Below are 13,709 nucleotides of genomic sequence, written 5' to 3'. Positions count from 1 at the left end.
AAAGTACAACACTTTTTTTTTTTTTAATACCATAATGTTTTCCAGGTCTAAATGTTCTTCAACGGTTACTGGGGAAAAAACCATGGCAAACGAATGCCACCCCATTATTGGAAAAATTACATTGGCTCCCAATCGAGAACAGGGTCAAATTCAAAATTATACTACTGGCATTTAAGGTCATGCACCTAGAAGGGGGCCACTCAGCCCAACCAAGAAGAGAACGACATGAAGCCATGAAACTTACAAGTTATTTCACATTTCCCTTACACTTTTCGTTTTGGTGAGGCAAAAGCATCTAGTAAATGGGCACAAGTATAGAGAAGCAAAGCCATTGTGAGATCACTGATGAGGTGGGCTCTCAGGCATTGGTGGAATGAGGCATTATGACATCACAATATGAGGGGCCACTGAAAAGTTCTCAACCCAACCAAGAAGAGAATGATGTGGAGCCATGAAACATACAAGTTATTCCACACTTTTCTTGACTTTTTCTGTTTCATTTCATATCATTGAAACAAAAAGTGTCAAGAAAAGTGTGGAATAAGTTTCATGGCTCCACATCATTGTCTTCTTGGTTGGGCTGAGAACTTTTCGGTGACCCCTGGTATCTGCACCACAATATCTGTCCACCAGATTGCACAAACATGCGCCATGGCAGTCCTTATGTTGGAGCCAAGAGCCATTGCTGGAAATACCTTCCTTCAAAGACGTTAAATATATGAACGCATCAGGGTGAGAATGTTCTCAGCAATGGCTCCAGTGTGGTGGAATGCCCTACCAAAGGAAGTAGGAACTGAAAGGGATGTTGGCAGATTCAAGAAAAACAAACAACCCTGAAGACTATTCTTTTCGCAGACTATTTTAGCTGATAAAATACTGCCAACCACCAGGAAGGTACTTGGGGGGAGGAAATGTTATAAAGATATAGATGTTTATGTAGCAGTATATGTGATACAGGTGTCTGGCATGTATTGTAACTTACCTCATTGTAAATCGTGGTGAATTGCCTTTCCAGTCATTATAAGCAGTATATAAATGTTCAATAAAGATAAACATAAAAGATAAAGTTTGAACTCTAGTACAAGGGGTGCTGAAAAGTTCTCAGCCCAACCAACCAGCATCCTAAATTCTGAGCGTTATTTTGCCACTGTAGTTGAAAAGAGTGTCATCTTATTTCGTAACTAACAATTTGCAAAAACAACATTTCTGTGGGTTTATTTTTGTTTTTGTTACATTGTTTCAGATCTTTGATTGAACCATATCCATCTCATTCTCTTCATGCTTGGGCTGAGAACTTTTGAGCACCCCACCCCACCCTCCTATATAGCAAATGGTTTTCACTAGAGCATATTACCTGACCCCACTCGTCCCTGATAGTGTGTGATCAGGTGATTTTATAGGAATTTCTTTTATCACACCGCGATTTCGATTACTCACAGTTTTTAGCTTGCTGGCTCCTCCCCCCCAAAAAAAAAAAAATTACGTCAGCTTGCATAGAGAAATCGCTGATTCCCAGCACTTTCTTCACCGTGTTTTGCCTCTCCTTCAGGAACAGGCCAGGTCTCCCACCATGTTATTTGTGGTTTCACCATATTCGCAATGGTTTTTAATAGAAAACAGGAAATAACATTTGAAAAAGTTATTTGCGGTTTTTCTGTATTTGCGGCTCTGTTAATCCCCTATCACAGCGAATACGGAGGGAGAAGTGTACTGTGGCAAAGAATGTAATCATTCTGTTAGCAGCCCTGCCTAGGGTACTAGAATTCTCAGTGCAGCAGCCTAAACAACAACAACATTAACTTAGAACAGTGGTCTCAAACTTGCGGCCGCCAGGTACTATTTTGAGGCCCTCAGTATGTTTATCATAATCACAACAGTAAAATAAAACATTTTCTTGATCATATGTCTCTTTAGCTATAAATTACAATATTATTAAGACTTAGCCAAAAGGAAAGATTTATAAACTATAAAGAGTTTTACCTCATGCAAAATTGTCATTTCTGAGGCCCTCTAAGTACCTACAAATCCAAAATGTGGCCCTGCAAAGGGTTTGAGTTTGAGGTTACCCCTTCCCTGAGTTTGAGACCACTGACTTAGAAAGTGCTGATGTATATACATACTGGTGGTGCTTGCCTCTTTATGAGTCTGCATCGTTGTGTTTTGGCCTCCAGGTAGATAGGGGGCTCCATTACACAATTATTCTAGCTGTACAGTCTATCGAAATGACGTGGGGTGTTTTTTTTTTTTTTTTTTTTTTTTTAACAAATATGGTACTGCACAGAAGTGTGAAAATTAACCTTTCTGTAAGGGCTGCCGCAAGCCTAGAGCTACACAACATGAGAAACGTCTTTGTGAGGTGAGGTCGTGTTTCCCTGTATACACAGTCCTGTATTTGCTTAGCAAATAGTTACGGGGAACTGTAGCAATCCATTTGCCCGGAATGTCCACGTGCTCTCTCATATTCGTCTACTATGGGATTCTTCCCAAGTAAGGCAGGTTTATTAAATCTTTTTAGATATCAACCGTGAAGTTGGAAAAAAAGAACGGTCCAGCCTGCATTTCCTGTTATCCGGTTGCACCCTTTCTAATAAAAATGATTACCCCCTCCCCCCCAAAAAAATAAAAAATAAAATCTGGAAATATATGTATTTTTTCTGGAAATAATCAAGTGGACCTTGCTATGCATCCTTCTCGTGTAGTCTGAATTAAATAAGGGGCAGAAAGGAGAGGCCGAGGCATTGGGATATGCAGAACGCTGTGAATGCTTAAAATCTTGTATGATAATAATCTATGCGGATACTATCCGTCCGAATATACGACATACTGGTGCTCGCCTCTGTATAAGCCCTTCTATGGGCTTAATAAAGCTGGGAGTTCTACGATCAATCAGTTTTGTATTCTGTATTAAATAGCATTGAAACATACACGGATATTTATTGCTGTATAAGTTGAATGAACAAAAATCTACTGAGAAATGGGAGGTGGAAATTTTTCACAAAAGCAGGTACCTATATTTTAAATAAAGTGGACAAGAGTTTGATTTTTTGGGGGGAGGGGTTTTTTGTTTTGTTTTTTTTTGTCAAAGCAATGAAAACGCTCTAACTTTTCCGAATAACATTAGAAAGAATTTAGAGGAAGAAAGCCGACTAATTGCTGCCAGAAGGTCTGGTTTTCATAAAGGAGAGTCTGTGGGCGTTGTGGTTCCATTTAAATCTGGTTGAGGGTTCTTAAGTAAATTTTCTCAGCAGTTGAGGGCAAGACATTGAAGGACCAAACATCACCAGCACGAGTCAAAGGAAGTTATTTCATTCCTGCAATATACCCTTGCTTAAAACTTTGCCTCACAGAGTAAACAAAGATTAGGAGAAGCGATCTTAAGCAATTTCATATCAAATGTGTTCCTGATCATTTGTCTGGTCTCTGCATCAATGTGTTCACATGTCTATGTGTATGTCTGTGTAGTTCACATAAATAGCAAGAATGGGAACTTACAGTCAGGCAAATTAATTTCCGGACCACTATTTTGGCTGCTTATTAAAGCAAAAAAACAAAACCCCAACCTCTAAGCAGTGTTCAGGGTGAGCTTCATTCCTGCATTTGGAAATGTTAAACCACCCATGTCTTTGTACCTGGGGAAAGCAGAAAACGCATTGTTACCATAAAAAGAGCCCTGAAGCGCAGTGCTGGAACAGGAACAGTGCATGAGGGGCTGTGAGAAACGGATGTTTCCATGAAGAGGTAGGGAAGAGATCCCCATGCAGACTGAGGTCTGTATTCATCACTTACAAGAGAGCAGCAAATGGGATTATTGGAACCACAAACATCTGGAATGGTCGGAAGTTTTTCATGTCACTAACTGCTGTGGAGAAAGGATACGCTGCGGGAGTAACGCTTTACTCTTTTTTTTCTTTAAGGTTATCCGGGTCCTGTTTTCCTAAATTAAGGGCTCCTTTTACTAAGGTGCGCTAGCGTTTTTAGCGCGCGCTAGAAGAAAAATTACCGCCTGCTTAAAAGGAGGCGGTGGCGGCTAGCGCGCACGGCATTTTAGCATGCGCTATTCCGCGCGTTAAGGCCCTAACGCACCTTTGTAAAGGAGAGCCCAAGAGTCTCGTCTCGATGGGCAGCTGTAACGCGGGGATGGAGGGCCCGCGCAGCCTCCCATGGAGACGAGCGCTCTGCGCGAGGGGGGGAGGGGAGGTATAGACGAGCAGGAGGCAGCTCAGCAATAGGCGGGTTTGAAGTTCCTGCCGCGGGGCTGCCTCCTGATAGGATAATGGAATCAGGGCGAGGAGCCCTAAGACTCATAGCCAGAAAGAGGCCTTTGGTCAGTAGTACAATCCTAATTGGGGGAGGGGTGCTTTGTTTCCTATTGTGATAGCTTTCCAAATACTACTGTAAATGCTATGACTACAGTAACCTTAGTTATGAACCATTTACTCTCACATCCTTTTCTCTTCCCTTTATTTATTTATATATTCAATTTTCTATACCATTCTCCGTGTCATTCTCTACTCAGAACAGTTTACATGAGTTTATTCAGGTATTCATCTATTTTTCCCTGTCTGTCCTGGTGGGCTCACAATCTAATGTACTAGGGCAATTGGGGGGGGGGAGATTAATTGTCTTGGGTCACAAGGAGCAGTGTGGGTTTGAACTAGAGGTCTGCACGGGAACGGGGATTGCGGGAATCCCCCCTAACCCACGGGACTCCCATGGGGACCCCTCTCTGGCTGTGGGACTCCCATGGGGACCCCCCTCTAGTCAACGGGACTCCCAAGGGGATGGAAGGCTTTGGAAGCAGGATTCGTCCATATAATATAATGGACACGTCAGCCTTAGTAAAAGAGGGGGTTTATAAGTTAATTACCTGAACAAAAAAAGGGTTCCACCAAAGAGATTCCACAAGGAAAAAAGCAGCGCAAACACAAACGAAACTGTGGAATTGATGATCCTGTCAGAACTAATTGCTGCTTTTTATGGGGACGGGCGGGGATGGAGGTAATTCCTTGCGGGGACGGGTGGGGATGGAGAGGATCGTGGCGGGGACGGGTGGGGACGGAGAGGATCGTGGCGGGGATGGGTGGGGACGGAGAGGATCCTGGTGGGGACGGAGAGGATCCTGGCGGGGATGGGTGGGATTTCTGTCCCCGTACAACTCTCTAGTTTGAACCCACAACCCCAGAGTGCTGAGGCTGTAGCTTTAAGCGGTGCACCACCCTCTCCCCATTCATTGTCCTAGACTTTCTAACCTTATCGTGGCACAGTTGTTTAGAATTTTTGCAGGTTGTTTTTTTGTTATTGGGTCTTTATAGGCCTCCATCAGTGTGATAGAATGGGCATAGTTTAAAGTCCTTCCCTTCCCACTCCTTCCATCTCATCTCAGGCTGTAGATCCATTATGGCACAAAAAAAAAAAGAGAGGAAGTCCTGGAATAATGCAGTGTTAGATCAACTTCTCTACACAGGCTGGACTTGCCAGTGATTTAAAACAAAACGGGGCATGCGGTGGGGACTGGGTAAAACAAGGATTCCATGGACCTCGTGGATCTCTGCCGCACGTCCTTAAAAATCTGCTTACCCCGGGAATGAGCGAGATCTGTGAGGTCTGTGGCAGTTTTAAAAATGAGGATGCCTAGGGACCCCACATCATGGCTGCTTTCTTTTTAAGGCCATGTGCTTTAGCTTTACGGGATCCATGGGGACCCCCAGGTAGAAGACACTTGGGGCACTGGTGTGCAGAAAAGCTGGGCACAACAAAAGTGAGAATCAGGAAGAGACAGCAGGAAATTCACGCAGTACTCAGCACCAGTAATCCCAACCACAAACATAAAAGAAACCAGCAAGGGTAGAAGTTAAAACTCAGACCGTATGGAAATAGACGCACATGACCTTAAAAAGAAAGTGGTCGTGGCATGGGGTCCCCGGAGATCCTCATTTTTTAACTTCCATGGACCTCATAGATCTTGCTCACTCTGCGGATCTTTGTTTTAACTCCTGCGGACCTCATGGATCCCGCTGGAGGGAGTAAGATGAGAATACATGGGGTGAGCAGGGTTTGTGAGGTCCACGGGAGTTAAAACAAGGATCCCTGCGGACCCCATGCTACGGCCGCTTTCTTTATAGGGCCATGCAGTAGAAATTTATGAGGTCCATGGGGTCTGCGGGATCCATGTTTTACCCAGTCCCCATGTGGTGCAGACTAGTCCTACCCGATTGGAATTGATTCACGTCGGTGAACCGATTCAAATCGATTTGTTTTCTTTTAAAAATCGGGCTTTCTGATTCACTGACCAACCCTCCTTCCCGCACACCTTTGGGCATCCTAAAACAGGAGCAGCAGCACTCTGGCAGCGAAAAGCCTGCCTAAGCGCTGCCTCTTGCTCGCCATCCACTGCCGCTGCTGCTCCTGCTTTAGGAGGCCCGACGATGTCAGAGCTCACAGTGGGTTGTGGGGAGGGTGTCAGCTGGGAAGTGCTGTTTAGGCTCCACAGCTTTAGGGGGCTCCTCGAAGGCCGGCATGTTTTCCACTTCTGCCTACCATCGTCTGGCTTCCCCCGGCCTCTCGGTCTTACTTTCAAAACTAATTATAACATAACATAAGACTTTATTTATATACTGCAAAATGCCTTTGGTTTGACGAGGTTACAAAAAGTGGATACAACAAAGAAGAAAAAAATTTTAACATTAGGAATTAATAGAAACCAATTATGACCTGAAGAGGATCCCCGGTGATGTAGCGATTCTAGCAGGCTGCCATCAGCCTCCACTGCAAATCCCTCTGCCGTGTTCCATTCCAGACCAAAACAAGATGTGACTTCAGAGGAAGGGTGGGACCGCAGCAGAGGGAACATCCAGTGGAGGCAGCCTGCTAAAATCATTACATCACCGGTGATCTTCTGCAGGCCATAATTAGTTTTGAAAGTAAGACTAGGAGGCCAGGGGGAAGCCGGACAATGGTGAAGAGAAGGGATAAACATGCTGGCCTTCGGGGAGAGCCCCCTGGTGTAACTAGAAGTACATGGAGGGAGGGGGGTCCAAAGAGAGGGTCATATGCTGAACTGAGGGTGGGGGGAAGGGGAAGAAATAATGTCTTAAAAAGAGGAAAGGGAGACAGTGAGCAATAGAATGGAGGGAGGGAGGGAAAAGAAAGGGAGAAAAGTTGAACCCAAGGGATGATGTGGAGGGAGAGGGGATAGAAATACTGTATGGGGGAGTGGTCATTGGAGAAATGCTGGACTATGGGGATGGAGACAAAAAAAAGTAGAGGTGCCAGACCTCCAGGAGAGGGAAATGGAAGGGAAGGACATAGATGGAAGATGGATGGTGAGCACGGAGGAAGAAGAAAATGTCAAATGGGCAGGAGACCCTGGCAAGCGAGTTAACAAAAGACAAACAGAAGCCAGAGCCTGGGACCAACATGATTTGAATAATGACCAGACAAGAAAAGGTAGAAAAAATAATTTTATTTTCTGTTTTCTGATTACAATATGTCAGATTTGAAATGTGTATCCTGCCAGAGCTGGTGTTAGACAGTGAATATGAGCTAAGACCTAACAGAAAGAGGAAAAGTCTTGTTTGTTTATTTTGTTTACACCCGTGTCATTCTCTACTGTCATCGTCACTGCTACTGACAACACTGCTAAAATCTATCCTAATGGTTTGGGAAGGGATTTCCCACCTTTAGTGAACTCGGCATTGAACTGTTTGTTTGTGAAGGAGTTTTGTTGCCGAGCTAAGTCAATTAAGCTTATGCAAAACGTGTGAGCATTTTAGACAATTGCTCAAGATTCATCTATTTGGGAAGGATGTTTTGTTGCTGAGCTCAGTACAAAAGAAGTGGTATTAAGTGTGTAGTTGTCTTTCCTTTAAATGAACTTGTGTAGTTGTAACCCTAGGGGCTCCTTTTATCAAGCTGCGCTAGCGAGATTAATGCGTGTGACATTTCATCACATGTTAACCCCCGCGCTGGCCTAAAAACTGCTCAAGGGAGGCGGCAGCGGCTAACGCGGCAGTGGCTAGCGCGGCCGGCGGTTTAACGCGCGGTATTGCGTGCATTAAACCGCTAGCGCGGCTCGATAAAAGGAGCCCTAGGTGTTAGGCGAGAAAGAAATTTTTAAAATAACTAAAATATAAAGATGTTGCAACACTTTCTTCCTCTTTATCTGAGCATACGCGGTATATAAGAATAAAGTTATTATTATTATTGGTGTAGGTTTCTTTCAGGGGAAGAGTGTGGGATTTTTGGAAGTATGGGAGGGGAGGGGGTTACTTTGTGTCGTTGCATTTAAATGTTCGCCTTGTCGGTGGGTCTGGATGAAAAGAGGCAGCACTGTGCAGAGAATTGATGGAAATGGCGTGTGCCCCGGCTGCTGAGAATCCATGGACACTCGAGCAATTACCGCTCCACGCTGAAGGTGGATTAGTGCAATGGAAAGAAGCATATGTTTGGCCCGGGGCGACACACTCCCCCCCCCCCCCGGCTGGGTTTAGAGAATGAGAGCAGAGAGAAAGAGGCTGAGCCCGAGAATATCAACTACACCAGAAACGACCTCCCCGCCCCAGCCCCTCCCCCTCCCCACCAACTTAAACGCATACATGATGGATCTTTCACAAATAGAGCCAATGCACCTAGGAACAGTCCTACAAATCCTAGAGTCCATCGGTTTCCGGGGAAGATTAAGACAAGGGTTCCTTTTGGTGGGAGAGAGAGAGGGGGGGATGCCTTGTTTTCGAACTGTGCATATGCTCCGTTTGCAATGGTCCCTCGGAGAACTTTTTTTTTTTTTTTTAAAGTGGCTTAGCTGGCAGGAATTCACCGAGAAAGCGTGGCAGTAAAAAAGTGGCGTGTAATTACTTTAAAAGACACGATTGACTAAAGATCAATATTGGTTTGCATATCCGGCAGGGAGAGGAGTGCTGGAGGGGCCACGGCTGTTTCTCTTGCCCGTGTAAGCAAATGAGTAGCAAGCTGTAATTATTGTAATGCCTCCCCTGCAATAGGCTCCAAGTGCCCCTGGTTGTTTCTATTCACGTTCTTAAGTAGCTTTAACTTGGTGAAATCCACCAAACGGCAAGTACTTTTTTTTTTTACTGAATCTTTTCCAGGTTCTGATGCCTTTTATATGGTTAACAAAAGTGATTGTGTATATTATACACGAGCTTTCAGGATTGCAAGACGTCCCTTTTGCAGGCTTCTCTTCTCCCCCACCCCCCTTTTTCCTCCTTTCAGTCAAGTATGAGAATCTTAAAAGGCCAGAGTAAGAAAAGGGTTTTGGTCATTAGACACCTGAAGAAAATAATTTAAAGGGAGTGCACCCTAATCAGTTTTTTTTGGGGGGGAGGGGAGCAAATTTGTTCATTTGCATTCTCTGAGCTATATAACTGAAAAAGGAAAATTCAGTGATTCCTCAAAAATCTGTATTTGAAGGAGACTAAAACATTCTCTCTTAGTCAATACAGAATGGGGAAGATGTCTACCATAGGGTACTTTAGTAAGAGCAGACTTAAACATAACCCCCATGCCTTTCTTCTGCAACTGGATAAACATGGTCCAGTTGGCAAAATACACCATAAAATGAAGAATTAAAACCATCTTCAGGGGGGATCACTAGCAAAGATTAGAGCTTGCATGCAAGACATCGTATTAGCTTTGGAGGACTAGTATGATATTTAACAAAAATCAGAACTTACCCACCACTTTTACAAATCAGGCAGAAAGCCAGGATAGCAGTTCTTGAATGTCAAATAAAGTTGGGTGGAAGAAGTGTGATACACAGAGAAACCAATTTAATGTTTCAAATCCATTGCTGCTGCAACTCAAGTGCAAATTAGCTTGCTATTTTTATTAAATTGCTTAAATTAATATGTGACTTGGGTGTCACTAAGCCTGGTGTTGATCCTAGTTCTTGACATGCTGCGTGATGTAGGGAAGTTGGTGCCCTAGAATCTGCATGAGTTCACATCTAGTTATTTTCCATGGAGCAGCTATTAACCACAGCCCCTATAGGAGAGACTGGGAGAGTAGCTGATGAGAATATGTGAACTCATGGTTGGAAAAGAAAGTATCTTTATCCTGAACCCTGGAAGTCAGAAGGAAGAAGCTTACCCTTGAAACTCATGCCAAACCACTTTGGGCCCCATTTACAAACCATGGCAGCGATGCTGCCTCTGTAAATGCACTGAAAGGGGGAAGGGAGAGGGGGATAGGACTTATATACCTCCTTTTTGTGTTTATGTATTCAAAGCCATAGGAACTGAGGACCAGATTCTTTTCTGAGTTTTCTGGCAGTCCCCAATACTGCCATGCAATTGTAGTACAATGAGGTCATTAATATTAAAATTATTACTCTGAGCGATTCTCTATAATCATCGAGTGATTCTCTAACCTTGTTTTGCTACATTTGAGCCTAAAATTTGCCAACAGGTCTGAGCTTTCGTAGCCTTACTTTCTGATCAGTGCCTGAGCGCTGATTGACTGAGGCACTGATGGAAAATAAAGCTTGACAACTCAGATCCTCTCCCCCCCCCCCTCACACACACACACACACACAAATTAAAATTGAAAAAAACAACAAATTCAAGATTGGCAGGAGAGATGCCCACTTTCTCCTGCCATGTCACACAACACTGCTATCTTCCCTCCCCCTCCATGGTAGTGGGAGAGATGCCCTCCCACCACTGAAGTCAAGCACCCCCTATGGCAACAGGAGAGATGTCCACTCCCTCCTGCTGCCAAACAATGCCCCTCCTTTGACACTCTGCAGGCCTCCAACAACTACCCGCTCCCTCCTCCTTACCATATTTACAATGGCTGACTGGAGGTATGCCTACTCCTCTGGCCAGCAGACCCACCTCTTCAAAATGGTGGGTCTTCTCCTCTCCGGTGTATCCTCTGATTGGCCCAGGTTGTTTAAGGCCCCTCCTATGGGAGGGTCCTTAGGTGCCTGAGCCAATCAGAGCCTTAGGCCCCTCCAGGATGCACTGGAGTAGGATCTAAGGCTCTGATTGGCCCAGTTGCCTAAGGCTCCTCCCATAAGAGGGGCCTTAAACAACCTGGGCCAATCAAAGCCTTAGGCCCCTTCCCTTCTTAATATAGATATGCTTAACATGAATATTACTGCTCCGCCCCCTTCACTCAGCTCAGCATTATTCCAGGTTCACGATAGAAGCAGCCATGTGGAAAGGTTCTTTTCTCTAAAAAGCTGGCTTGAATGCTGGACTAGCCCAAGCCACTGAGGATCCTGAGCTCTCACAGAATTGGGAACAAAAGAAAAAGACTGGAGAGAGTGCTTGAAGATCCACTTTTATATGAACAGAGGAACTGGACCAACTGAAGGAACTGTGGCACCCTGAACCAACTTTTGCATTGGCACCCCACCACCCCATTCATGAACCAGTAGCTCCCCATTTATTTTTAAGTCTCCACACCCATTGCTGGTGATATAGTGTGTCAAATTCTGAATCCCAACATGTCATCTCTCTCCCCGCTCACCGAGGAGAGAGAAGAGATAAGAACATAAGAAGTGCCTGCACCGGTTCAGACCTGGGGGTCCATCTAGTCCGGTGATCCGCACATGCGGAGGCTCAGCCAGGCGTACCCTGGCGAATACCTTAGTCACTCATATTCCTCAATGTGTCCTGCAAGAAGATGTGCGTCCAATTTTTCCTTAAATCCTAGAATGGTAGTTTCCTCCACCATCTCTTCCGGGAGAGAGTTTAAGGGAGGAAGAGGAAGAGATACCAGGCTGGGATTTATCACTGACATTTTTTTTTTTTTCTTTCCCTGTGTTTTATATAATCCCTGGCATGTTTGTCTGTGATTTTATATCTAGTATGAGTGTGCTTGCTGTTTGCAGTTAAAGCCAGTATAGTAAATCCACTAGAAATAAATAAATAAGAATGGCCATACTAGGTCAGACCAACTCTAGTCTAGTTTCCTGTTTCCAATAGTGGTCAGTCCAGGTCACATACATGGAAGAAACCCAAACACTATCAACATTCCATTCTACTGATCCAGGGCATGCAGTGGCTTTCCCCACATCTGCCTCAATAGCATGCTATAGACTTTTCCTCCAGGAACTTGTCTAGACCTTTCTTAAACCCAGCTGCGCTAACAAATTCCAGAACTTAACTATTCTTTGAGTAAAAAAATATTTCCTCCTATTTGTTTTAAAATTATTCCCATGTAATTTCATTGAGTGTCGCCTGGTTTTTGTACTTTTGAGAAGGATGAAAAATTGATTCACTTTTACACATTCTACACCACTCAGGATTTTATAGACCACAATTATTTCCCACTCCAGCCATCTCTTTTCCAAGCTGAAGAACCCCAACCTTTTAGTCATTTCTCAAACGAGAGGAGTTCCATCCGGTTTATCATTCTGGTAGCTCTTCTTTGAACCTTTTCTAATTCTGCTATTATCTTTTTTGAGATATGGTGGACCAAACTGTGCACAATATTCAAGGTAAGGGCACACCAAGGAACAATACAGAGACATTATAATATTCTCGGTCTTATTTACCATCCCTTTTCTAATAATTCCTAACATCCTGTTTCCATTTTTTCTTTTTTTTTTTTACACAGTCACACACTAGTCAAGATTTCAACAATGACACTCAGATCTTTTTTTGGGGGGGGGGTGCTGACTCCTAGCATATGATAACTATGATTACTATGATTTGGATTATTCTTTCCACACTTTGCATTTGTTCTTCACATTAAGGGCTCCTTTTACTAAGGTGCGCTAGCGTTTTTAGCGCACGCACAAAATTACCACACGCTACACCATGCGGTATGCTTCTAGAATAACGCCAGCTCAATGCTGGCGTTAAGGTCTAGCGCACGCGGCAATTTATCATGCGCTATTCCACCCGTATCGCACCTTAGTAAAAGGAGCCCTATATCTCATCTGCATTTGAATGCCCAGTCTTCCAGTTTCCTAAGGTCAGAGTCTTCTTGTGTTTTGACAACTTTGAATAGTTTTGTGTCATCTGCAAATTTAATCACCTCACTTGTCATTCCAATTTCCCTATCATTTATAAATATGTTATCTAGCACTGGTCCCAATACAGATCCCTGTAGAACTTCACTATTTACCCTCCTTCATTGAGAAAAATGGACATTTAATCCTACCCTCTGTTTTCTGTCCACTAACCAATTCCTAATCCACAGCAGAACATTGCCTCCTATCCAATGACTCTTTAATTTTCTCAGGAGTATCTCATGAGGAACTCTGTTAAAAGCCCCGTCGAACTGCGAGCCCCCGATAATATTGGGGCAAGAGGGAGCCCAAGCCCTCTTGCCCTGTCGAACCGTGACCCCCCGACAACATCAGGGCAAGAGGGAGCCCAAGCCCTCTTGCCCTGTCGAACCGTGACCCCCCGACAACATCAGGGCAAGAGGGAGCCCAAGCCCTCTTGTCCTGTCGAACCGCGACCTCCCTGCCGACATCGGGCCAGGAGGGAGCCCAAGCCCTCCTGACTAAATGACCCCCCTACCCCCCACCCCCACTAAGATATGGGCAGGAGGGATCCCAGGCCCTTCTGCCCTTGATGCACCCCCTCCCATGATCGCCCCCCCGAACCCCTGATCGGCCCCACCTGCCGACCCGCGAGACCCCCTGCTGACCACTTGACACCCCCCACCCCGAATCCTCTCCCCGTACCTACAATATTCATTGGCCAGACAGACAGGTGCCAAGCCCATCCGGC

This window comes from Geotrypetes seraphini, chromosome 2, assembly GCF_902459505.1.
Source record: "Geotrypetes seraphini chromosome 2, aGeoSer1.1, whole genome shotgun sequence".
Taxonomy (NCBI): domain Eukaryota; kingdom Metazoa; phylum Chordata; class Amphibia; order Gymnophiona; family Dermophiidae; genus Geotrypetes; species Geotrypetes seraphini.
Note: the sequence above shows the minus strand (reverse complement) of the source record.